We start from the raw sequence: 10,706 nt of genomic DNA on the forward strand, positions 1-10,706 counted from the left end.
AATATCTACCTTACACTGTGTACAATCCGTTAGGTTCCCTTTAGTGAGGCAGTGGGCAATTATAACTTTTCAAATCAATTGTGAATTGAAACTTACTTTTCAATTCTCCCTTTAGTGATTATACACCTTTAGGGCTTCGACAAACCACACCTAGCAGTATGTCATGGCTACCCAAGTTAATCAGAAGAGGTGGAGAACCTATTTGGCTAGGGATTACAATGCAATACGATCTTTCTCTACAATACTCTTGACCACATTGTTTGATTTGATAGTTTATTCATGTCTACTATCCAATGTGATTCTCTTATTTATATGATTACCTGGAATGTGATTTGGAATGAATTCCTAAATCTCATTCATACTCTGGCCAGAGATTCTTAATCATATCATAGAGTATTCTCCCTCAAACGGTTTGAAGGTTAGAGATCCATTGTTGTGCATTCACTTGTCTCCATGGCTAAGTGGCTTAACCCCAACTATGTTGTGGACACCCTTTGACGGAGTGACTTTGACATAGTCAAAGATCAATGACTTAACCATAAGACAACTATGATGCCTCAGGTCAAATGACTATTTTTCATTATCCAAACCATGAGTTTTCATGTGACATGAGTATGAGAACTCCTTATTGATCGCGTTCAATGGACTCATTTTCTATTGAGCACCTACATGCTTGTCTTGGTGTCAGTCACACCAATGACTCGAGACCAGTCACTCTCTCTAAGAGAAGACATAGCACGTACTGATATTAACGGACTGTCAATGCCTAATTGGCAATCGTATGATCAAGAATGTTTAGGATATGTATACGAAAGAGAATGGTCTCATGAATCTAACTTCTTTAGATCACATTCTCCCAATTATATATTCCTTGGACATATCGTTTAAGCATATAACATTTATATGAGATGGCTTTAAACAATAATCTTTGCCCTTTATATTAGACTAGATTAGTTTAACATGTAAAATGTCCGTAAAGTATCATCATATGATTGGCTTTAGGGCACATTTCCAACATAAATATGAACCGATAAACATTAATTTTAGGAACCCTTAGAGCATCTCCAATGGACTCCCTAAATAAACTCCTAACTAGAATATAAGGGTGATTAAAAAAAAATCACCTCCAATTCCCTATCCACCTCCTAAGATAGATATTTGATCGGATCATATTTATATATATTTTTACTTCAAATTCACTCGTCTTTTCTTAGTTAGTTCCTTATATTTTTGAGCTATTTACGTTATTTTTGTGTTTATAGGATTTGTTTATGCAAAGAAAATAAAAATGGCACAAATGAGTTTTAAATAATAAATTCGTCGAAAATTGCTTTAGTCGTTCTCATTCTGTCATGGGTTATTGGTAGAATTCTGTCACGGATTATAGGTTATAGAAGTTAGGCTAAATTTATTAGGTATGCATTAAAAATTATATGATATATCTAAGATTGAAGTGTTTTGCAGTTGGTGAGTAAAGAAAAGAAACAAAAAGAAATAAGCCTTTGCAGCTAGTGGGGAGACAGTGGGAAGGTAGTGGAACGGAAAGAATAGCAGAAAATAGAAGGGAGAGCGTCGGTGGGAGAGAGGAATAGCTGCTTTTGCAGCTGGAGGAAATGGGACGGTAGTGAAAAAATGGGAAGGAATAAAATAAAAAATGAAAGTGAATAAGTGGGAGGTCAGCGGGAAGATAAGAGGAGAGAAGACAGGACGCAAGGGGGGGTCTTGGAGCGGGAGAAAGGGGCTGCCCTTTGGGCAGCTCGCAGAGAAGAGGCGCTGCCTTTGGCAGCGAGAGAGGCGCAGAAATAAGAAGAAACGTGGAAGAATAAAATAAAGAGAGGACAGAGGCAGTACGGGAGGAGTGAGAACGGGGAGAGAGGCCCAAGGCGCGGCATGGTGAGAAGGACAGGGTCAGCACGCAGAAACGAAGAAAAAGTAGGAGAGACTGACACGGACAGCAGGGACGGTTTTGCAGCGTGAAAGGCAGCAAGGCTGCTAGAGACGGAAAGAAGACAGGGAGGACGCCAGTGAAGAAAGCAGCAAGATGCCCACTCTCTCTTTCGGTTTAATTTTTCTAAACTTCTCTTTTATTTCTGTTTTTAATAATGTGTAATTAAATTTATGTTGGCTAGAGGATAATTCAAAGCCATGAATATATTTGTAATATGAATTGATTACCTTCAGTTGTGATTTCTGAGTTGTGATTTAATTTGCTTAACTGCTTGATAGATAGCTTATTTTTGTATGTCGATTAAGGATGCATACTTAATTTACATGCATGAATTTGATGCTAGAATATAAGTGAATTTCACCTAATCGTTATGAACTTATATTCACAAGTAGTGAAGGTTGCTAGTCACAATCACGTTAAGTAAATTCTTGGCATAAGTTTCATGCAAATCATAGTAACGAGTGCCTCGTCAATGCTTATGTTTTTCATAGAACTTAATGATTCTTGCTTGTATCTCTATTATGCAATTCATGTAGGGAACTTGTAGGGAATGTTTTGGGTTGTCGTATGCAATCATCCAACCCAATAACTTGTGGAAAAACTGAGGGTTAATTAGTGCTGTTCACGGTTAATCTGGAGTATTGAGATTTACAATTTATTGAAAGAAAAACTGAAAATCATTTTGTATGCAAGTATAACATGTGTGGAGAAGAACCCTCTAGCTAGTCCGTCATTTATCATTTTACCTTAATTTTATGTTTTTGTCAATTCTGTAATTTAATTAAGTTTAATTTACTTTTCATCAAAACCAAACACCCATCCATTATTAAATTATATTATTTAGTTAGTTTTCTTTATTGTTAGTCTTTAATTTAATTTCCGTCCATTTCAGTTCCTAGTGTTTAATTTAATTGTTTTCATTATTTTGAGTCATTTTAAGTGTGTTTCGAGTTATTAGAATTTTTAGCCTAATTTTGTGTCATTGAGTCTTATTTAATATTTTTAAATTAATTTAGAATAGATTAGCAATCCCTCCTAATCCCCGGCCTAGAACGATACCCTACTTACATATATACTACAATTGTCAAAAGAGGGTTTAATTTGTGTGTTAAGTAATTTTCACATCAATATTCATTAAGAGCTCCTAGATATAGGAAGGAAGAAAATACCTCATAGTGGCTCTCTATAATTAATGTAATTATTTTAAGATCGATTTAAATAGCAAGTGGCCCTCAACCACAGTGGTGGAGGTAAGTGTTGCCTTTGCACCATAGCATGGGTTCGAACTCTGTCGGCTCTCTAATCTAACATCTAATCTAATAAATTTATTTTTTTGACAAACAAAAAAGATCATTTTAAATAAATAATTAATTCCCATTGTCTATTTATTGATGCATGATCGTTATAACTCTTTAAAGTAGGGATATGGTAAAGTACATTTTTTTTAGAGAGCTTCTCAAATAACTTTATGATAGTTTTCACCAAACCTTTGGTATAAAATAGAGAGTGAAATTAGTACCAGACAGATTACCCTACAATAAAAACTTTGAAACCAACTGTATTGACTAGTCAAACGTACTAGTCAACTAAGTACAGATTGTTAGGTACCCACAAGCATATAAACCAAGCACACTCGTACAACTAAAATAAGACAATGTGATCTTCAATTATGTTTTAGTCTTAATTCATGAGTTATGTTTACTTTGTTAACAAAGTGTCAATACTAGCAGACCCTACAGTGTTTATCTCTAATAGTGATTATTAGGTCATAAATGATGCTTTGTAAAGTATTGAACACGAGGAATTTTTTGGCCGGAAAAACCCACCTCTAGGTTAAAAAACCGGAGACTCTACACTGAGTCCAATCCACTAGTGTAAACAAGGTTCATAGAAAGACCACACAAACTTAATTCCTAGATCCTTATCTATGGAGCAGCTTTACCTTTGTGTAACCTTACCTTACACGAGATGAACTCCTTCAGTCTTCACGAAGTGGCAGCTCCTCCTCAGCTTTTTCACCTTATGGCACCAAGATCAACACGATCAATGATATGATGTTATGATATGCATATGAAATCTAGATTCAACTGACCATTCAGGTTCTCCAGTCAAATAGTTGAAAAAGAACCTAACATGAATCCAAAGGATTGGTCTATGTAGGATATGAAACTCAAATTTCAACCAAGAACTTAATACAAAACCATGAATACATTGCAACCCTAATATGCAGTGATTGGGTATTTGTGCATGAGATGGTTTTATGGCTAGGGTTTTGGTTTGGAAGCTTAAGAGGTACAAGGAGACACGTGTCACAACCCAAAGAAACCTTTTCAGATCAAGGATGAGAAATCCACGCACAGGAAAATGTGTCAAATGGCCCATGTGGGCTATCTTAATTTGCATGCCTCGACAGTTGGACATCAGAAGGAATTTTTGACTAGACAACTACACTAAACAAAAAGAATTTGAAAAAATAAGCTTGATATGCATATGCAAATGTATGAATCAAACATTTTGTAGTGAAGATGGCTAGTGCTTTGACAAGTTTAATCCCAGATCAGCATTGTACCCTAACTCTAAATTATGAGCATGTGTTGTAATATTTACAAATTTTGACAAGGGAAGCCAAACATTAAACCTAGTACTTAATAGAGAGTATGACTGGAGATGCTCTTAGGAGCTCTTTCTCATAAGGGTGGGCAGAATGGACCAAGAATTGAAATTGAACCCGGTTCGAACGGGAAAAAACGGATTAGCCAATTCTAAATGATATTTCTCAATTACGATATAAAACTAAACCGGTCTATGAATAATCAGTTTAGTACCAGTTTCATACATGTCTGAACTGAACCAAATCTAATTTAAAAAAATTCTTTTGCCACGTGGCTGCCTTCAATTGGGTGTTGGACTAGTCTATACAATTACCATTACCATAGTCTAAAGTTGGAATGTCAATTGCACTCTTCATCTTGCCTATGAAATTGGAGTTTAATTTTGAGTTAATAACCATTTTGCCATTGGGTTTTTGCATTTGGGCCAGCCTTCGTAAGAAAAAAGGCCTTGGGTTGCTGCGTTGGGCCTGAAGTGGGATGTCCCTTGGGTAATTGGGTTTTAATTGCACTATTCATTTTACCTATGAAATTGGACTTCTTTTGAATTAATAACAGTTTCGTCATTAGATTTCTATATTTGGGCCAGCCTTCACCCAAAAAAATGCCCTTGGGCTAAGTGGGCTGTCCATTGTAGAATTGGCAGTTTTTGACACGACATGGTGACACGACACGAAAACGATACGAAAATAACGGGTTTCGGGTCAACACGATAACTTATCGGGTCACTATCGGGTGACCCGTTAAGAACCCATTAATAACGGGTTCTTAACAGGTATAAACGCGGGTAACACGTGGGTAACCCGTTTCGACCCGTTAAGAAAAAAATTATTTTAATAATTTTAAAGTTTAATTACTAAAAGATTTATTATAAAATACAATAGTCATATTAATATATACAATATATTCTATATTAAATATATAGTTTTGTATTATCGTTCTATATAAATTATAAAAAAAATAAAAAAAAAGTTTAGTCATTATTTATTTTTATTATGAGAGTTCCTTATTATCATTACTAGGATAAATTTTACATAACATATTCTTGTCCAAAATTAAAATATACTAGTATAGTATTTGTATATGCAAGAACTAAGAAGACATACATACAAGTATAAAAAATGTGAAAGAATATATAAACACTTGTGATTTATCATTATTCCTCTACGAATAGATAATTGTTACACTTATATTATCGTTTAGATTTTTAAAATCCTTCAAACCCTCATGAATAATGTTTTTTATTTGAGGGCAAAATTAATAAAATTAATAATAATTATTGTAGAAGTGTAAAAAATGTAAAAAAATATATATACAATCACTCATATATAAAAAAAATGTAAATGCTTTAAATTAAAGATCAAATTTATTCATTACATTCTTATAGGGTCGAAGAGTGTATATGTACAAAAATCATCAAAATCGAAGCTAAAATAATCGTTAAATTGTAATTTTTCGTTTATAACCGTCGAAAACTTTTGTTCCGTTACGTAATATCTGAATGTTTGTTTTTTACGATTTTTTAAGTTTGCAATCTCGGAATGTGTACAAATAAATTTGACGGTTGGATCGTTGAAAAAAGTTTCATAGAATGCATATTGCGTCAAAACGGTAGATTAAACAAACACTTAGAGTTAATATTATACTTCTATTAAGTATAAAATAAGTTTTTGCGGTATCCACTAGTGTAAATACTTTAAATTAAAGATCAAATTTATTCATTACATTATTATAGGGTCAAGGAGTGTATCTGTAAAAAATCATCAAAATCGGAGCTAAAATAACCGTTAAATTGTGATTTTTCGTTTATAATCGTCGAAAACTTTTGTTCCATTACGTAATCTCTGAATGTTTGTTTTTTACGATTTTTTACATATGCGATCTTGGAATGTGTACAAATAAGTTTGACGGTTGGATCGTTGAAATTGTTTTTGTAGAATCCATATTGCGTCAAAACGATAGATTAAACAAACACTTGAAGTTAATATTATACTTTTATTAAGTATAAAATAAGTTTTTGTGGTATCCACTAGTGTAAATACTTTAAATTAAAGATCAAATTTATTCATTACATTCTTATAGGGTCGAGGAGTGTATCTGTAAAAAATCATCAAAATCGGAGCTAAAATAACCGTTAAATTGTGATTTTTCGTTTATAATCGTCGAAAACTTTTGTTCCATTACGTAATCTCTGAATGTTTGTTTTTTATGATTTTTTACGTATGCGATCTCGGAATGTGTACAAATAAGTTTGACGGTTGGATCATTGAAATTTTTTTTGTAGAATGCATATTGCGTCAAAACAGTAGATTAAACAAACACTTAGAGTTAATATTATACTTCTATTAAGTATAAAATAAGTTTTTGTGGTATCCACTAGTGTAAATACTTTAAATTAAAGATCAAATTTATTCATTACATTCTTATAGGTCGAGGAGTCTATCTGTAAAAAATCATCAAAATCGGAGATAAAAAAAACGTTAAATTGTGATTTTTCGTTTATAACCGTAAAAAACTTTTGTTCCATTACATAATCTCTGAACGTTTTTTTTTACGATTTTTTACGTATGCGATCTCGGAATGTGTAAAAATAAGTTTGACGGTTGGATCGTTGAAAAAAGTTTCGTAGAATGCATATTGCGTCAAAACGGTAGATTAAACAAACACTTAGAGTTAATATTATACTTCTATTAAGTATAAAATAAGTTTTTGTAGTATCCACTAGGGCTGGGTTCGGTTCTGATCGGTTCGGTTTTTTACCAAAACCGAAACCAAACTGAAATTTCGGTTCGGCCCAAATTTTTTTCGGTTTTTTTTGGTTCGGTTTTTTTTTCATTTCGGTTTTTTCGGTTCGGTTTCGGTTTTTTTTTCGGTTTTTTTTTTTTTTTTTTTCCTCCAAAAAATGCAAAACAACCACAACAACATAAGATAGACCCTTGTCACTTGAATTACTTCTCCTTCTATCCTCCTGTTCCTTCTCCCTCTGTTTCCTCCGTTCTTCTGCTTCTTTCTCCCTCGCTAACCTTTCTTCTTCCCTTGCCTTCTCCTTAGATTCCTGAAAAATAAGGTCCACGTTTTTCAGTCCCTGAGCAAGAAATTATATTTTTCCTTAACTTCAATACTTCATTAATCAACAGAGAGACTCACCTTGAACTCAGCGATAAAATCTCGAACCATGCCATAACCAATATGCTGTTTCCCTGTAACATGAGACTGAGTTCTCTCTACAGCATCATTGGCCACAAGAAATGAACCACAGATATCACAGAGTGCCATTTTTTTCTCCTGTGCTAGCATCAACACTTTATCATTCTGTATTTCTTCCTTATAGCATTTACTCGCTGAAATCATCAAAAGCCGCTCTCTCTCTCTCTCTCTCTAAAAAGCTCAAATCGTTTTGTAGTCATGAAGTTAAAGCCTTTATATTCAACAAAAAACCCAAATCCAGAAAGAAAGAAAAAAACCCAGAAATCCATCATAGTCTTTTAATTTTTTATCATTTGGGTAGTTTTGAAATCGAACCAAAACCATGAAAGAGTCGAAGAAAAGCTTGGATCCTCATCTCAGCTGTGAAATCCATCATAGTCGATTTCTTCTCCGCCTCGCCGAGGATCTCGTCGATACAAATTAGTACCGCATGCAAGGATAAGAAAATATAAAATTAATGAAACCTCAACTAATAGTGTTCATAACTGAAGTTACCCAAAACAAATTGCAAAACCAAAACCCATGAAATTGAAAAGCTACAGAACCCATGAAATTGAAAATAAATTCTGCAAAACGCATCAAATTGAAAACAAAATATGTAGAACAAACATGAGAGAAATTATTATAAGACTAACCTTGCAAAGGAACGAAGTAGTGGGTCGAGACTCGAAACAGCAAGAGGTCGTGGGTCACAGGTCATGGCGGTGAGAAACTGAGAGCAAATCAGTGACGACGAGTGAGACGGCGACACTTGCAGGTCGCTGTGAAGGAAGAAGACGAAGCGGAAGAGCGGCGGAGTTGGGAAGGAAGGAGAGAGGGTCCAGAGTACAGAGGAGAGGGATAAGGGAAAAGGGTCGCGCTGTCGTGGGTCGCCTGAGAGATTGAGAGAGACAGAGCAATTGAAGTTGAAGACCCAACGAGAGAGAGAGGAGGCTTGGCTGCGCTGGGTTAGGGTTACACTGGAGGAGAGGAGGCAGGGAACGAGAGAGAGAGGAAGGGAATGAAAAAAAATAAAAGGTATGGCTGCTAGTGGCTAGGGTTAAAGGGTTTTGTTAAGTTCTCCAAAAAAATTAAAAAACATCTCAGACATCCTGGAGGTTCGAACCCGTGCGTTGGGGGTTGAAAAGGTTCACCGAAACCAACTTAGCAACAAGGTATGTTTTGTTATGATTGTATGACTAAACTATTTATAATATTTAAAAAAATAATTAAATATATATATATATCGGTTCGGTTCGGTTCGGTTTCTGAACCTCAAAAATCGAAATCGAACCGGTCAGATTCGGTTCGGTTCGGTTTGACAGTTTCGGTTCGGTGTTTTTTCGGTTCGGTTTTTTTCGGCCTCGGTTCGGTTTGGTTTTCGGTTTTTTTCGGTTTTCGGTTTTTTGAACCCACCCCTAGTATCCACTAATGTAAATACTTTAAATTAAAGATCAAATTTATTCATTACATTCTTATAGGGTCGAGGAGTGTATCTCTAAAAAATCATCAAAATCGGAGATAAAATAACCGTTAAATTATGATTTTTCGTTTATAACCGTTGAAAACTTTTGTTCCATTACGTAATCTCTGAATGTTTGTTTTTTATGATTTTTTACGCATGCGATCTCAGAATGTGTACAAATAAGTTTGATGGTTGGATCGTTGAAAAAAGTTTTGTAGAATGCATATTGCGTCAAAACAGTAGATTAAACAAACACTTAGAGTTAATATTATACTTCTATTAAGTATAAAATAAGTTTTTGTGGTATCCACTAGTGTAAATACTTTAAATTAAAGATCAAATTTATTCATTACATTCTTATAGGGTCGAGGAGTGTATCTGTAAATAATCATCACAATCGGAGATAAAATAACCGTTAAATTGTGATTTTTCGTTTATAACCGTCGAAAACTTTTGTTCCATTACGTAATCTCTGAATGTTTGTTTTTTTACGATTTTTTACGTATGCGATCTCGGAATGTGTACAAATAAGTTTGACGGTTGGATCGTTGAAAAAAGTTTCGTAGAATGCATATTGTGTCAAAACGGTAGATTAAACAAACACTTAGAGTTAATATTATACTTCTATTAAGTATAAAATAAGTTTTTGTGGTATCCACTAGTGTAAATACTTTAAATTAAAGATCAAATTTATTCATTACATTCTTATAGGGTCGAGGAGTGTATTTGTAAAAAATCATCAAAATCGGAGCTAAAATAACCGTTAAATTGTGATTTTTCATTTATAATCATCGAAAACTTTTGTTCTGTTACGTAATCTCTGAATGTTTGTTTTTTATGATTTTTTACGTATGCGATCTCGGAATATGTACAAAAAAGTTTGACGGTTGGATCGTTGAAATTTTTTTTGTAGAATGCATATTGCGTCAAAACAGTAAATTAAACAAACACTTAGAGTTAATATTATACTTCTATTAAGTATAAAATAAGTTTTTGTGGTATCCACTAGTGTAAATACTTTAAATTAAAGATCAAATTTATTCATTACATTCTTATAGGTCGAGGAGTCTATCTGTAAAAAAGTATCAAAATCGGAGATAAAATAACCGTTAAATTGTGATTTTTCGTTTATAACCGTCGAAAACTTTTGTTCCATTACGTAATCTCTGAATGTTTGTTTTTTATGATTTTTTACGTATGCGATCTCGGAATATGTACAAATAAGTTTGACGGTTGGATCGTTGAAAAAAAATTCGTAGAATGCATATTGTGTCAAAACGGTAGATTAAACAAACACTTAGAATTAATATTATACTTCTATTAAGTATAAAATAAGTTTTTGTGGTATCCACTATTTTAAATACTTTAAATTAAAGATCAAATTTATTCATTACATTCTTATAGGGTCGAGGAGTGTATTTGTAAAAATTTATCAAAATCGGAGCTAAAATAACCGTTAAATTGTGATTTTTCGTTTATAACCGTCGAAAACTTTTGT

The 10,706-nt window shown here is 33.6% G+C and overlaps 1 long non-coding RNA gene across 1 annotated transcript; it reads right to left on the bottom strand.

The window, feature by feature from the left end:
- Positions 1–7,528: 7,528 nt before the first annotated feature.
- Positions 7,529–8,388, bottom strand: LOC139190673 (uncharacterized). The gene is made up of 2 exons (XR_011575018.1): positions 7,705–8,388; positions 7,529–7,612 (listed from the first exon to the last, which is right to left on the bottom strand). It is a non-coding gene; the product is annotated as an uncharacterized lncRNA (long non-coding RNA).
- Between the last annotated feature and the right edge of the window lie 2,318 nt (positions 8,389–10,706).

Source organism: Malus domestica, chromosome 02 (assembly GCF_042453785.1).
Source record: "Malus domestica chromosome 02, GDT2T_hap1".
Classification (NCBI taxonomy): domain Eukaryota; kingdom Viridiplantae; phylum Streptophyta; class Magnoliopsida; order Rosales; family Rosaceae; genus Malus; species Malus domestica.